This window comes from Nicotiana tabacum, chromosome 8 (genome assembly GCF_000715075.1).
Source record: "Nicotiana tabacum cultivar K326 chromosome 8, ASM71507v2, whole genome shotgun sequence".
NCBI classification, from domain to species: Eukaryota; Viridiplantae; Streptophyta; class Magnoliopsida; order Solanales; family Solanaceae; genus Nicotiana; species Nicotiana tabacum.
In genome coordinates this window covers 51,750,768-51,765,964 of record NC_134087.1, presented here as the reverse complement: position 1 = coordinate 51,765,964, position 15,197 = coordinate 51,750,768, and positions in this window count along the sequence as shown.

The window sequence follows — 15,197 nt, the reverse complement described above, 5'->3', positions numbered from 1 at the left end:
TTGATTGCCCTAATTTCCTTGGGGTCTCCATTGTTGGTTTGAAGAGTTGGCTTTATTGCCTTGATAGTTGTTGACATATTGTACCTCTTCACTTTGGTCATCATAACCATCATTTTGACACCCATCATATTCATCAACAAATTGCTTAGAATTTCCTTGATTTTGTTGCCTCATTTACCTTCTCTTGTTGACAAGCATACTATCACCCTCCATGGCATTCACTTGGTGAGGATTCTGAACTTGTTTCAACTGTGCCTTAGCCAATTGATTCATTGTAGTAGTAAGCTCAGCTATCGCTTGCCTGTGATCATGTAATTCCTTGTGCAAATGGATAACCGTAGGGTCACCTTGAGGCAGATTTGCTCTACTCTGCCATGCTGAAGAAGTGTCCGCCATTTCATCAAGTACATCACATGCCTCCTCATAAGAAAGCTTCATAAAATTGCCCCCGACCAGATGGTTCACAATATATTGATTTGTAGTATTTATGCCCCGGTAGAAGGTTTATTGGATCATGGCCTCGGTCATATCATTATTTGGACACTCCTTCACCATTGTTCTATACCGCTCCCAAATCTCATGCAAAGGCTCCATTGGCTCTTGCTTGAAGGCCAATATTTCATCTCGAAGTGCCGCCATATGACTCGGTGAGAAGAATTTGGCAATAAACTTATCCGCCAACTCATCACAAGTTGTGATGGAATGGTTTGGGAGTCTCTCGAGCCAATATAATGCCTTTCCCCGAAGTGAGAACGTGAAAAGTCTCAATCTCAGTGCATCCTCGGACACATTCGTCTGCTTGTTCCCCCAGCATGTATCTACAAATCCCTTGAGATATTTGTAGGCATTTTGATTTGCAGCGCCCGTGAAGTACCCACGCTGTTCAAGTAAGGTCAACATCATATTGGTTATCTGAAAGTTGCCCGCCCGGATTCGGGGTGGGACAATAGCACTTGCGTAGCCCTGGTTCGGTAATACTCTGGGAGCCACTCTTGGAGGAACCGGGGGATGGTCTGGAATATTGTCATTTGGATTAGCATTGGCATTCCGGCCTCTCCGTTGACCTTGAGGTGCAAGAGGCACCTCATCTTGCTTAAGATCATCTACCTCCTCCTCTGCTATCATATTTCCAAGAGGATCATTAGTGTTGTTTAAAGCCATGTTGGTACCTGAGTAATGACACAAACAAGTAAGTAACAAAGAAGGAAAGAAGAATAATACACAAAATTAACTAAATAGATAGCCAAAACCATTAGCTCCCCGGCAACGGCGCCAAAAAGTGATCGATGCCAACTCCACACTACTAAAAAGTAGGAAGAGAGGGTCGCAATAGCTTTTACCCAATATGAGGGTCGGGATCGATTTCCACAATGAGCTAGGAATGGAGTCGAGTATCTATCTAGACTAGAGTTGTGTAATTGTTCCAAATGTCTTTTCCAAACATCTTTTGAATTTTCTTTAACAAACTAATATTATCAACTATTAATTATAAATGCAACTAGATTATGCTAAACGAGAATTGCTAAAAGTTGTATCTAATGGATAAAAGAGGCACTATGGTAGTGGCATCCTCCTAGGTGGCCAATTGACGGGTAATTGCTTCTAAGGCATGATTGACATGATTGGGGAAATATGCTATAACCGCTGCACGATTTTACCCACTCTCACACCTCTTGGTAGAGAGAGTGATTTTTCCCAATTGACTCTCTCAAGACCAAATGGGTAGGCAATTTTGCTCAAGCAACTAGGGTTCAAGTCGGGTAATTACTCTCTCGAGGTTTAACCCTTTAATTGGGACTATCAATTCTCTTGAGTCCATCCCAATTCCTTGTTGGGTCAATTTTAGAGACTTAGGCTCTCTTTCTCAAGAAGAGCCAAGTCGACTTAGCACAAACCAGTGTTTGCAACCACCAATTCATAGATTAAACCATAAAATTGACCCAAATTACAAACACCCATAGTCAATCTAACCTTAAATCACAACACCCATCAATTACCCACACTAGGGTTGAGCCACAACCCTAGCTAATGGGTTTAGCTACTCATGCTTGAAGAGAAAACAGAGAAATAGATGAAGATAAAGACATATTAATTAATTGTTGATGTAGATACAAAGATTCAATGATAAAAACTTAAGTAAGAATGCCCAAAATGGCTACATATGGTCTTCTTACGAGCGCAGCTTTGTTCAGAAAATAGCTGATAACCTAAAAATGGACAAAGATTCTATTTATACTAAACTGGAAAAACTGGATAAAAATACCCCTGTGGGGTCAGTGCGGACCGCACAAAATGGACTGCGGCCGCACTAGGCTCTTGACTCTTCAATTTCATCTCTCTGAACTCAGGCTCCGCGGACCGCGGAAAATGGACCGCGGCCGCAGAGTCTTCTAATGCGATCCGCACAAACATGACCGTGGACCGCGCAGCTTGAGCCTTGGCAATTTTCATCTCTCTGATCTTTGCCTCTACGGACCTCACATAATGGTAGTGCGGCCGCAGAGCCTTCAGTGCGGACCGCACAATTTCCACTGCGGCCGCACTGTTTTAACACTTGATTTGTCAGTTCTTTGAATCTCCCTAGTGCGGACCGCACAAAGTGTAGTGTGGCCGTACTAGGCCTGTTTGTCCTGAGTTGTCTTGTCTTTGGTACTTGTGCAGGTTTTACTCCTTTTGAGCCGATCTTTGACATCTTGTCACTTTGTTGATCAAACCTACAATCAAGCACAACTTATGGGCCTTTTGGGACTATTTTATAATAATTTATAATCAAAGCGTAAGCAAGAAAGAGCATGAAACACATTAAAATCCCTAGTTATCAACAGTGTTCATTCGTACATGTGGTAGATTAAGGTTAGGTTTGATTCCGGTGGACCTTTTTTGTAAAACAGGTTTTTCAATTTCTAAAAGAAAAATCAACGGACCATGACTCCTTCCCCTCTATGCTAATTTAGCAAAAATGGTCATTTTTGCAAACGTGGCCCCTTCCCAATTCCAAATAAATTTTGAGGCCGGGGAGAACAACTTTATGGAAAAATGACACTTTACCGATAGACTTGTTCATTCTTTCACGAAAATAGCCCTTCGACAACTGAAGATACTCTAAGGCTATCTCGGCAAGAACGGCTTAAGACATTACCGAAGCTGGGTTGGCTTATTTTGACCTAAACTCCAAACTACATTTATTTGACCATTTACTCTTTTTTTCATTTTTTTCCCGAAAAATAAGGCCGAACCTTATGTAGGTTGCCTACGTATCCCACATCCGGTGAGAATCAAACCTGCGTAGTTCGGTCAGTTTTGACACACTTGAAAAGGACACAATATTGACTCTTTTGAAATGACTTTTTGGCAGAGTTTCGGGACATTTCCAAATACCGAGGATTTTTCAAAACCGGGCTTTATTTCCTTCCCTACATCACTCTTGGTTTTCTTTTGATTTATTTTTCCCTAGCCAGTCAGCATGCAAGATGAATCAAATAAATGTTCACATAGCACATAGGATGCATCAGGATGGTCAGTTATTTGGGGTACACCTGTCTTAGACGGACTCAACCCCTATGTTGGGTCCCCTAAGTCAAATGCACTGATACAAACAAACGTTCCTACTAGGGATCCGTCATGAGGCTGTATTTTTCTAAGTTTAAATCTTGGGATTGTGTTCTAGACCTGGCTTACCCGAGCGGACAACTCGAGCCGAAGAGGGGGCAACGTACTGGGAGAACTGAAGTCTACCCAGCCTTGTTGCTTGCCCAGCCCCGTTCTTATTTGGTATAGCTTCTACAGAAAAACGGGCCACGCGAATATGTGCACCATTTTCAGAAGACTCAGAGGGGTGGCGTAAGAAGACAGTTATATACAATTCAAACAATATTAAAGCGGTAAACATATAGCATTTAGCACAAAGGTTCACAAAATATAGTAATATTAACAATAAATAAAGCCAAGTAAAATCATATTAACAAGCTCGAATTCTTGAACCCTGAACCAGAGATTCTGGGTTTGATCCCCAGCAGAGTCGCCAGAGCTATTACACCTCCTTTTTACTACACCTCCGAAAGGGTGTAAGGGAGTTTTTTCCAATTTAAGTGACAATCGAAACGGGATTATTATTTAAGATCAGAGTCGCCACTTGGAATAATTTATGGTGTCTCAAATCACTGGTATAAATCCCGAATCGAGGAAGATTGACTCTGTATTACAGTCCGCGAACACAGAAATTCGGGTAAGGAATTATGTTAACCCGGAAGAAGGTGTTAGGCATTTCCGAGTTTTGTGGTTTTAGCACGGTCGCTTTGATCATACTTGGCTTGATTAAATTGGTTTAATTACTCGTTTTAAAAACTATGTGTATTTGCCTCTTTTAATTAATAAATTATCTTAAACGAGTCACGCGCACGTGTACCCATTTGTTTGGCGCGTCAAAAATTATATCACGCGAATATGTCCACAATTAATAATGCTTTACTGTTATTAAGAAAAATGGCTGAAGTTGCGCGAATGCATACTCCGGTTTTGTTTTTAGAAATCACAATCATGTCACGCGAACGTGTCCACAACCATGATAGTATATTAAACGTGCCTAAAGCAAACTACGAATATTTGTCATTTTTATATCTAGGTTATGGAATTAATACGAGGGTCATGTATGATTAAATGGTGGATGGCACACCTCGGACTATATGAACTAAACTTAATTTAGCGGCCTATTAAAACAATTCTATTATTAAGAAAAGTTTGATCGAAGTTGTGCGAATGCATACTCCGAATTGGTTTTCTATAATTATAACCATGTCACGCGAATGTGCACACAATCACAATTGTATATTAAGCGCGCCTAAAGGCTTTTCTACGGATATTCATTTTTAAAAGCTAATAATAATATTATGAGGGCCATAGGTGATATAATTAAAATGGCACACCTCGATTAAAAGAAAACATGTACTAAACTAAAAGCGAATTAAGGAGGCCCAGGCTTAATCTAATTAAAGTGCAAGTTAAAACTACTAATTGAAAGCAAAGCACTGGATAGATGACATTGTCGCTAAACTATTTAAACACACAAGAAAGGTCTTGGGCCAGCGGCAGGCCCAATGCTATTGAAAGCTTTATTCTAAAATGGAAGGCAAGCGAGGGCTGGGCTTCGGAGCCAAACCTAGCACTGGACCAAGAGTGCATGACCACCACAAAATTCAAAAAGGGTTTGATGCTAAACCCATGTTCAGATTTCAAAGTTAGGAAGAAAACTTCCGTTATGCAAGTCGACAATTTGACAAATGGATAGGGCCTTAACTGAAGTTATATTTTTGACCAAAATACTGCTCTTAACAAAAACTAGAGAGATAAAACTGTATGACAAAATGTTGATGTTTTAAAAGGAAAATGCTAACCAAAGGATCAGAAAAAATATGAGCAAACCAACATGGTTCAAACAAATTCGGGATACATTCCACAGCCTATTCCAACAATGATAAGAAAAGATTTCCTATATACATCCCATGCTTGAAACAAATTAACAAAGGCAAACACCCTTGTTCCGGAGTTCATGACGGAAAACATGGATCAAAACCTTAGAGTCCAGAACATGATTATGAATAACCAAACCAATTAAACTACACTATAGCACTTTGGGATATACCTAAGCATGAATTCAAAATTTTCAACCTATCGGCATCTAAATATACCAAACTAACAACCTATTTACAGGGTTAAAACAAAGTGAACATCGACACCATCAGAAAATTGGAAACAGATTTGGATAGATGTGAACTCAAGCAATCTTCATTCAACGGAACATAAAATTTGCATCACTCCAGTCAGAAGTAGTACCTGATTATAGCAAAAGCAACAAAGAAAACAAGCCTGAAGTTAGGATGAAACAGCAACAATAGATCAGCAGCAAAGGAAAACCCAGTAACAACCACACAACAATTTCTAAGTCAAGCCATGCTTTAGCTTTTGCAAAACAAACCCAGAAATTCTAAAGAAGAGACTTTTTTTCAAAATAGCTCTAATCAAAAGGAATTGGAAGAGTTCAGGGAATAATATAACTAGATTTTAGAGAGGTTTCTAGGGTCTTTTTTTTCGTCCCTCAAGAGCGATGAGAAGGCCCTTATTTATACAACAGAAATCTGTTGTGTCCCCTCCCAGTCAAGGAATAATTCCCCTCCAAACAACCCCCCAAAAGCATTTTTAACAACAATTTGGATAGCTGGCCATTTCTAATTGGCTTCAGCAACTTGTACTGGCAAAATAGGGTCCATACTCCAGAACCTTCTAAATACCCTATCTGAAACCCTCATTTCTATCTCCCAAATTACCCCCCTAATTTACTGTTTCGACCCCTTTTACCCCTCACAAATTTCAATTGACGCCAACATGCTTTAAACAAATACCTCTAAATGAAAAACAAACTGCTTTAAAACTAATTAGGCATACTACAAATGATTCGAACAACAAAATAACTAAATAATGTAATAATAAAACTATTTGAAAAACTAAACTAAGCAGGCATGATTAACCTAATATTATGACCTAAAAACTAATTGGTTAATTAATCAGAAGAAAAATAGAAGAAGAAGAAGAAGAAGAAGAAGAAGAAGAAGAGAAAAAAAAAGGAAGAAGAACAGAAACGGACACAAAAAGAGAGGGAAGGAATATACACTGATTTTGGGCGGAAACGTTTGAACCAACAAAGTGAATCAACGAACGACGATACTCGAAGAAGCTTGGCCGGTTATTTTGGTCTTGCATGGAATCCCGTGGGCTTTGAAATGAATCGAAATTGATGCTAATCGATTATTCTTAGAAAGAACAATCTATTGGCATGGGTTTCGATTCATTAACAACCAGAAATTCGCTTAAACTTTGAAAAGAGAAATTTGTGTTGGATTAATATTCAAGGGAGTGTGGGAATTGTGGAGGAGGAATTTGGGGTTGTTTGGTGGTGTTAGGGTGGCAGCCATGGTTGATAGGGATCCTAAGGCGGCTAGGTTAAGATGTAGATGATAGATGAGAGGAAAACAGAAGTGAAGGATCGATTTTAGAGTTTGGGGTGGGTTCGGACATATATATGGGACGGGTAGGTTAGTTCCGAGCCGTTGGATCAGGTAGGTTAGTTTTGAGCCGTTGGGAGTGAACGATGTCGTTATAGGTAAATTATGGCTGGACCGGGTATTTAGGCTATTGGGCTGGATTTTGGGGCGAGTTTGGGGTGAATGAGATCTGGGCTTCAGCAATCAGTTGGCCCAATTGGATTTAAAATAGCCTTTTTCACTTTCCCCTTTTTCTTTTCTTTTTTTTGTTTTTCTTTTCTTTCTTTAATTAATAAAATCCTAAAACTAACTCCTAAATTAATCTAAGTTGTAAAATTGAAATAACTGCCTAGTCACAATAATTATAAAATTACTTAGTCTTAAATTAAAAGGAAAAATCAATAGACTAAAATTGAAAGGTGTAAAATGAGCTATTTTTTGTGATTTGCGTTTTTAATAAAAGAAATAACTACTAATTAATTCCAAAAAAAATATAAAATCAAACCTAAATGCAATGCATGGTATTTTTTTATTTTTAATGGAAATTAAATATGCACAAAAATACAAATAATTAATAAAATTCTGCAAAAAATCCTATAAAATTGGAAAAATTGGAAAAAAAATATTTTCTTATATTTTATGGGAATAATTCATTTAGGGCAAAAATCACGTGCTCACAAGTATAATTTAGCATGACTGAGTACAGATATAGAAATCAAAATAGTGAGGAAATAGCAGTAAAAATCCCCTAAGGGTCCAAATAGTTGACACGAGGCCCAAATATGGCATTCAGCCCAAAACATGATGATAGCAAATAGTTTTCAATCAAATACGCGATAAAATAGTCACTCGGGATGGACTAAGTCACAATCCCCAACGGTGCACGACCACATGCTCGTCATCTAGCATGTGTGTCACCTCAATATAGCACAACGATGTAAAATCTGGGGTTTCGTACCCTCAGGACTATATTTACAATCATTACTCATCTCTATCCGGTCCGGAGCCCGCGATGCCCTTGCCTCTCAAATCGGCCTCCGGATGCTCCAAATCTAACCAAAATCAATGCAAAACCATCAAAATATGCTAAGGAAACAAAGCCCACTCGAAAGAAATCAAATTACAACACAAATTCCGAAATTGGTCAAACCCGACCCCCGGGCCCACGTCTCGGATCCCGATAAAAGTTATATCAATAGACTCCTTATCACTCCCCGAGTTCATTCATATCAAAATCACCAAAATCCAACCACAAATGATCCCTCAAATCCCTAATTTTAGGTCTCCAATTACAAGCCTTAGTTCTTCAATATTAGGCTTAAATTCCATGATTAATTAGGTAGAAATCACATTAGGATCGAGTATTAAGTCCATAAATCTTACCTCCAAGTATTTCCCTTTGATTCCCTCTTCAATTCTTCTCAAAAGCTCCAAAATCGCTCAAAAATGGTGAAAGTTAGATCAAAAATCGCGGACAATGGCTATTAAAACATTCTGCCAGGCATTCAAATCCTTCTTCGCGAATGCAGTCAAAGCCTTGCGTTCGCGAAGCACAACCTGACGTTGACCACAAATTCCTCTTACGCGAACGCGACCACCCCCTCGCGAACGCGATGACTCCACAGTTCAAACCATCGCGAACGCGTCTTCTACCTCGCAAACGCGATGCTCAAAGACCCCAGCCCTTCACGAACGCGGGACCTCCTTCGTGAATGCGAGGCCAAATCTTCAGCCTCACATTCTAGCCCTTCGAGAACGCGAAGCACTGCTGTTTGCAACACTACATCAGATTTTTCTACAACTTTTCACAACTTGAAATGGTCCGTTTAACCATCCGAAACTCATCTGAGGCTCCCCGGACCTCAACCAAATTTGCCAACAAATCCCATTACATCATTCAAACTTGTTCCAACCTTCGGAACGCTCAAAACAACATCAAAACACCAAATTTACATCGGATTCAAACCTAAGAATTTCAAAATCTTCTAAATTTCGCTTTCGATCAAAAGGTCTATCAAACCACGTCTGAATGACCTGAAATTTTGCACACACATCCCAAATGACACAACGGACCTACTACAACTCCCAAAATTCCATTCCGGCCCCAATATCAAAATTTCACCTATCAACCGAAAAACGCCAAAATTCCAATTTCGCCAATTCAAGCCTAAATCTACTCCAGACCTCCAAAATACGTTCCGATCACGCTCCTAAGTCTCAAATCACCTCCCGAAGCTATCCGAGCCATCAGAACTCACCTCCAATCCCTTTAACACATAAGTCAATATCCGGTTGACTTTTCCAACTTAAGCTTCCTCAAAAGAGACTAAGTGTCTCAAACCTTACCAAACCTTTCCAAACCCGAGCCAACCAACCCGATAACGTATAATACCAATAAACTAAGCAATAAGAAGCAGAAATGGGGGAAATGGAGCGGTAACTCATGAGACGACTGGTCAGGTCGTCACACTTACACGTCGTAATGTGTTGGCATTCCAAGATGGACATTATCATGTTGGTGATGACTCTCGGATGGACCACCATGATCCAACACACCAAAACTACGCTATTCCAACTGGGTGTGGGGTCATAATTTGTAAAATTCATATCTGGACGGTATCCCCTGTGGAATATATGAGTGTTAATACAAATTCAATACAACAAAAATAAACATCGTAACACAAAGGAAAATTAAAGTTTACCAGTCGACTTGTGGATTATGTAAAGTATGAGAGAAATTATTTCCTCGCTCCTTGTTCGCCCGTGGAGATAAATTTAGATCCGGCCAAACTCTTTCACCCGGAACCTGTTGGGCTAAAACTGATCCAGAATAACCACCCGATGATTGAGGGTCATCACTGCTTTGTGCAACATCATTATTGCGAACGTCTTCATGCTTCACGTACATTTCCAACATTTTTATCAAAATAAGTTCCTGATATTCATCTGGAGTCCCCAAAAAATCTCTCAGCGTTTCATCATCCTCGATGTTAAACTCCGCGTAATAAGCAACTCCTTGCGGAGTCATAAAATACGGATATCTTTCGGTTATGTTAAGATTCACCGAACGTTTGCTCAACCTCATTTTATTGCATAACAACGATATCAGTCTATCGTACTACATTGTAAGTGGCAACTTAACATGACTCTGTAGAGATAAACTATAGCTCACTGAGTTATTCGACACCACAACCTCACCCCCCCCCCCATATAATATAACCCTTACTTTTCGCTCTTCAGACATTATGAAAAAATCTTGAGAATTTAACAACAAGAAAAATTTATCACAAAGTTGGAGTATTTCTGAATGATTTTTCTCAAAACCTTTAATGCCTTTAAATAAGGCAATGCCCAATCCGGGAGGGGGGGACAAATTTTTGGAAGTAAAACGCGGTTTAAAAGGGCGTTTTACATATTTGAATTTTTGTTATGTCAGTTAAACACAGAAGAGTTATTGGTGGGCCTACAAAATATGTAAAATGCGGTTCATTACTGCATTTTATATAAAATACAGTAATAAACAGCATTTTATATAGTTGTCTTATCAGCTAACATGTAAAACACGGCTCATTACCGCGTTTTATATAAAATACGTTAACAAATCGCGTTTTACCTTAATGACCAAAACGTCCGTTAAGGTGAAATGCGGTTCATAACCGTATTTTATATAGAATGGTGACTTTTTTTTGTTACACCTAAACAAATATTGAGTCAAAAAGAACCACATTTCAATTTCGGACTCACTGTCAAACCCCACTCCACCTTAAGGAGGCTTTCGGGGGGTCCACTTCTAGCTTTATTCGATAAAATTTATGTTCTCTTTTGCATTAGTTTACTTATTACTCTTATCTTAATTTTAATGTGAATGAGTGATGGTAAGAACTAGGCTTCCCTTCAAAGTAAGCTATTTCCTTAGTTTCTCCTGCTAATGGCTAGGAGTGTACAAAGAAAATTGATAAATCACACCAACCGATAATCCGAGTCAAACCATAAAAAAAATCCAATGTGATTTGGTTTGATATTGAAAAGAAAAACCGGACTATAATTGGTTTGGTTTGGTTTTAACTAAAAAAAGTCAAACCGAAATCAAACCAACATTCTTATACAATTTATAAGAATATTCTATACGTATAAATATTTCTTAAATTTGTTTTTAACAGTTTTATCTTTTAACGTATTATTTCAAGTTTGTACTTAACATTCTGGAATGGTAAATAAATTTTATAGCCCATAAATGTAACTCAAACAAAATTCAAATTAATACTAATTCTAACAAAAAAATCCAATTCAACACTAGGAATGATGATAGTTTTGGATATATATTTTTTAGTTTTACATTGGTTTATAATGAAAATGCATAACTTAGTTTATTTTTTTCTTTAGTTCTTAGTTATTTAATTAATAGTAATTTGCTACAACTATTTTAGCACGAGCTATATAGTATTTTTAGATTATGTTAATTTTTATTATGACTTATTAATTAGAAATATTTGCTTTCTGCAATTTTATTATCTTTGTTATTGAATATTTTAGTATAATGATATGATTTATATCATATTATTGTGTTATTTTTCTTGAAAAATATATTATATAGTTGAATCTTACTAGGACTAAGGAAATATTTGGAGCACAAGCTACATATTTTGTACTATGAAGACTTTACTGGAACAAAATCCAAAAACCCGAGAAAAAAACACAAAAACCCCAAGATTGAAACCCGACTTTGTTGGTTTAGTTTGATTTATAGATTTAAAAATTCGACACCATTGGTTTAATTTGATAATTAAAATATTCGAACCAAACTCGACCTATATACACCCCTACTAATGGCAATGAAGGGTCTCACACAACTATTCAGTTGAAAGTGCCGAAAACAAAATTACCTCATTTAAAAATTTAAATTTGTAAAGATTCTACTCACTTATGCCACTTTAATTGGAAAAACTCCTTTATATACCCTCTCGGGTGTAAAAAAGAAGTGTGACAATGAACATGGCGGAGGAAAAATTAGAATTGAAGTGGGAGGTAAATAGTAGGTTAATATAGTACTATTAGTAATGAGAGAGAAAATTATCATTATTTACTCACTCATCTTCACAACCTCAACCAAATAAAAAATGTTAAAATTTAAAATTTCCTATTAAAGATAATTACACAGTATATAACAATATATTTTGTGTATTATATAATGGTATACTTTTTTGGGCCTTTTAGAATTTGGGGCCTAAGGCAATGGCTTGAGTAGCCTTACCCTCCGGCCGACCCTGAATGCGCGATATCTGTACGCTATTAGATGAATAATTCAAGTGATTCATCCCACACTATATATAGCTTCTGTCATCATATTTTTTATCATAATCAAATATGCAGGATGCGCTTAAATCTCACAAGATAATGTGTTCTATGAACGGAAACTAGCTATTGATAAATTAATACTAGTCAAATGTACTCTTTTGATTGATCAATAGCGAGCTAAATAAAATGTGATGATAATGTGGTTGTTAATACGCTATTAATCATACTATATGTACTAAAGATCATCCATGGCATTGGTGTAGCCACCCTATGCCAAGGGTAGTCAATCGCATACCCTTCGCCGAAAAATTATATTGTGTATATAAGTTAAATATATACTACTTTATATGGTTATATATTATAGTTTGTACGCCCTTAATACAATTGAGTGAGTCAATCCAACGGCTAGGGTGTTCAAAGTGACTGTTGTTCACAGGTTCAAAGTTCTGCCTATTTTATTTGCCAAAACAAAATAGAGACCCCCGTGTGGTCTATTTGACTCTTTTGCAATCTAAAAAACTTTCCTAATAGAATAACTCTTAAAACTTAAAATTTATGTAGAAATAAACAATTTTATAATTTAAAAGTCAAGCTCTACAAAAATTTTGATACACCATCATTCATCGATAAAAAAAATATTTACTTGTTTAAAGTTTGAACACCCTTAACGGAATTTCTGTTTGCGCTACTGAATTCCATGGCTAGTTCCCAAGTAGAGATGCCGGAATATACGTGCCTCCCGGCAAGCTGCAATTTGAGGTGTGACATATATTTATATTAAAGAGATTTGGAGAAAAGTACATCCTAACACAATACATTGCACCTACGTAGCCATGTTTGATTTTTAAGTTTACAGCCGTAGTTTATACACACTGCTGGTGCACTGGTGAATGTTGTTAGACGTGTATCGGGTCAGGTGTTTGGTTCCTTACTCCAAGCGTTTTATTTAGTTAGTAGTAGTAGTATTTTGGAATATTTGTTAATAAAAATAATATTTTTCTTTAAGGAGAAGTTCATCTGTGTAGGAATGATATCGTTCTTTCCTTAATTAGGATGAAGAGGTTAGATAAAAAGTCCCCCCGCTCAAATATATACTTTTTGGGTTACTAATGTACAGGTAGGGGTACTGTCGAACACCCCTCCACCTCAAGGAGGCTTTCAGGGGGAGAGGGAATTTCACTTCTAGCTTTATTCGATAAAATTTATGTTCTCTTTAGCATTAGTTTTCTTATTACTCTTATCTTAATTTTAATGTGAATGAGTGATGGTAAGAACTACGCTTCCCTTCAAAGTAAGCTATTTCCTTGGTTCCTTCTATTAATGGTTGTACAAAGAAAACTGATAAACCGCACCAACCGATAATTCAAGTCAAATCAGGAAAAAAATCCTATGTGATTTGATTTGATATTGAAAAAAAAAACCGATTATAATTATTTTGGCTTGGTTTTAACTAAAAAAAGTCAAATCGAAACGAAACCAACATTCTTATACAATTTATAAGAATATTTTATGCATATAAATATTTATTGTAATATTATTTATAAATATTTCTTAAACTTTTTCACAGTTTTATCTTTTAACGTATTATTTCAAGTTTGGACTTAACATTTTTGAATGGTAAATAAATTTTATAGCACATACATGTAGTAACTCAAACAAAATTCAAATCAATATTAATTCTAACCAAAAAAATCCAATTCAACATTAGGAATGATGATAGTGTTGGATTTTATTTTGTTTTTGTTTTACATTGGTTTATAATGAAAATGCATAACTTAGTTTATCTTTTTCTTTAGTGTTTAGTTATGTAATTAATAGTAATTAGCTATAACTATTTTCGCATGAACTATATAGTATTTTTAGATTATGTTAATTTTTATTATGGTTTATTAATTATAAATATTTGCTTTATGCAATTTTATTATCTCTGTTGTTAAATATTTTAGTATAATGATATGACTTATCTCATATTATTGTGTTATTTTCTTGAAAAATATATTATATAGTTGAATCTTACTAGGACTAAGGAAATATTTGGAGCACAATTTATATACTTTGTGCTATGAAGACTTTATTGGAACAAAAACCAAAAACCCGAAAAAAAAAACCCATGATTGAAACCCGACTTTGTTGGTTTGGTTTGGTTTATATATTTAAAAATCCGATGTCACTGGTTTGATTTGGTAATTAAAAAATTCGAACCAACTCGACCTATATACACCCCTACTAATGGCAATGAAGGGTCTCACACAACTATTCAGTTGAAAGTGCCGAAAACAAAATTACCTCATTTAAAAATTTAAATTTGTAAAGATTCTACTCACTTATGCCACTTTAATTGGAAAAACTCCTTTATATGCTGGGATATTAATTAAAGACTTCTTCGCCCAACAAAATAATGACTCCTAGGCCAAAATATTTGCTGGGACTTACCTACCACAAGTTCGTTTTTAATGATTTATTATTATGTAAATTTCCTTCTCAATGAAACTATTTGAAATATTCTTTTAATGGTAATTAAGCATATGCACTAAAAGGAAAGTGAACAAATATTAGTTAAAAAATGCATAAGAACTAAAGAGATCTCTACATTTTTAGCTAATATATGTTTAACAAGTTTGTGATAAAAGGACTAACACTTTCCTGAAAGAAACTACCTTGTTGATCCGTGCAACTATTAAAATGACTGAATAGGTAAAATTAATTACTAGTGGCTGTCACTGGAACCAATCAGAACTGCAGATCGCACAAGTAAAGTTTAAAAACAGAATAATAACAACATATGCAGTGAAGTCCCAGAAGTGGAATCTGGGGAGGGTAGTGTGTACGCAGACATTATCACTACCTCGTGGAGGTAGAGAAAACTTA